The sequence below is a fragment of the Rhinopithecus bieti genome, unplaced genomic scaffold (genome assembly GCF_001698545.2).
Source record: "Rhinopithecus bieti isolate Rb0 unplaced genomic scaffold, ASM169854v2 scaffold_33302, whole genome shotgun sequence".
Taxonomy (NCBI): Eukaryota; Metazoa; Chordata; class Mammalia; order Primates; family Cercopithecidae; genus Rhinopithecus; species Rhinopithecus bieti.
The window spans coordinates 1,421,863-1,424,300 of NW_016814366.1; positions in this window are offsets into that span (position 1 = coordinate 1,421,863).

Genomic DNA, 2,438 nt, shown 5'->3' on the forward strand with positions numbered 1-2,438 from the left:
TACGTCCGCCTGTGTATTGGTGTATATGCACATATAATCGTACATGAACCACAGAGGAGCCCAATTTTTTTTTTTTTTTTTTTTTTTTTTTTTTTTTTTTTTTTTTTTTAATGCTTAGGTGATAGAAAATTTGTAAACAAAAACCCTTGGCTTTTACTAGTCATGGACCTTTTGTATCCCCCCGCCATGTTCCCCCAATAGTGCCATAGACACAGTGGCATGCAGTAAATGTTTGTGCTATGACAGCCAACGAATGACTTTTGAAGTTGACGCTCTTTGCCCATTGAATCCAATGCTTGCTTCTCTCTGGGGAACTCCAAGGGGCAAATATTTTAAAAACTTCCAAATAGCGAACCACTTAATTAGGCAGCCGGGGGAATTCCAAGACCCTGAACCATTTCCCATTTCCTGTCCGTGTCATTTCTGCCTGCCAGTCAGTCACAGAACAGGAGGTCTACTGTTCCAATGTTAATAGTCAAAGAAAATGAGCGTAACAGTTTGTAATACAGAGAAAAGAAATGCCATGGCTCCCAATGACTAAAAACTTCCAAAAATGCACCTGGGGCTTGGTAGTAGTTTAGTATTTAGTTCAAGTCACTATTTCTCGGAAAGTTACAGAACATTCCTAACATGTGGGAAAATATATATAGCAAGAATTGTTCATTCTGAACTCAAGATGATTTCTCTTTTTCAGTTCTTGTCCTGACCAAAACAGTAAGATAATGAATATACTTAAGTATAGGGGAAAGCTTGCATTTCAAAAACTCAAAAGCCTTAGGTATTTTTAACAAAAAATATATGTAATATTTAGGTATAATAAATAGCACTTCATAACTGTTAATTTGTATCACTTTGTAGTCTAGTGTTACAGTTAGTTAATTAAGTGACCTGTTTATTCAGTTAATTTTTTTCATTTTGCTAGTATAAAGTTGCTGTTAATCTTAAAAAATAAGCTAGTATGTCTGCTGCAGTTGCCATTCTAACGTTTTTCATATATATGTAGAAAAAACATAGACAGTATTTAAAACAATTTTGAAGAAGAAAAGTTAAGATGGGAAGGTCTTGTCCTACCAGGTAATGAGTTACAATAAAGCCATAGTAATTGAGACAGTCGTGTATTATTAAATGCACTAGGATGGACAATTAAACAAAGGAAGGAGATACAGAGCCCCAAAAAGAGACCTATATCAATGTATTGAGAAATTTGATATACTGGCATGTATTAATAGGAAAAGGATTAATTAGTCAATAAGTAATGCTGAATGAATGCTTATTCTAATGGAAAATAAAATTAGATCACTACCATATACTATTTAAAAATCTCTGCTGGATGTTTTTTAAAAAACCCTCAAAAGTAAACAGCCATCATTATGAATCCAGGGATTTAAAGAAGTTTGGTGAGTTGTAATCCATCGCAGCTGTTATCACTATTAATGCTCAAGTTGTTTTATTTTAGGCCAATGAGAGTTTACTCAGGTTGGCTCCTGAGTCTTTTTGATACTTTCCTAGTAGTCTTTGCTTTCCAGGCTCATTTTGTGTATTTCTTACTCCATACCCATAATAAGCCATTACTCCTAAGTGTCCTGGATCCTTTAGTGGGAAATGGTATTTAAAAAGCATAATCTGAATGTTTGTCTCCTTTGAGTTAGCGCTGCAAGGAACAACAAACAAAAAATGTTTGTCGTGTTCATTGTTAATGAGTTTGTTTCTATACCTGTTCAATGGACAAAGCTGGTTCGTATGGGTTTGTTTTGGTTTGGTTTTTGTTTTTTAAATCAAATATATCACAAATTCATTGATACTGCCGATTCAAATTCGGGAAGTCAAGGTTTTATTTAACCTCTTTGATTGCACATCTGTAATTCCCTTTGTTTTGAAAATCCTTGGTCTCCCCTCTACTTTTTCCTTCCTGCCCCATAAGTAATGACTTAAACACTTTTTATGATTCATTTTTTCGTTTTAAAAATGTAATTATGCATGTTTATACCTACCCTTTCCTTAGATAAATAGTAGTAGCATACTTTTCTCCACCTTTTTTCACTTCATAATAAATTCTAGAGATTATGCAATACATATAGAACTATTCCTCATTTCTATATATACTCCGTTGTGTAGATGTGCCATAATATATTCAACAACATAATTCAGAAAGCAGCCAAAAACTGCTAAGGCCATGTCAAAGACTAAGGATCCAACCTGAATAAGCTCCCCAGTCAGATAAAATTAGTACCATAATATATTCAGCTACTTCCCTATGGATGGACATCTGGGTGGTTTCCAGCCTTTTGCTATTACAAACAGTGCTGTAATGAATAGTCATGGGAACACATCTTATTTTAGGATGTATTCCCAGAAGTTAGTTCAAATGGTAAATCCATATGTAAATTTGCCTAATATGGCCACATACCCATCCATGGGTATGTTGGCATTTTGCAATC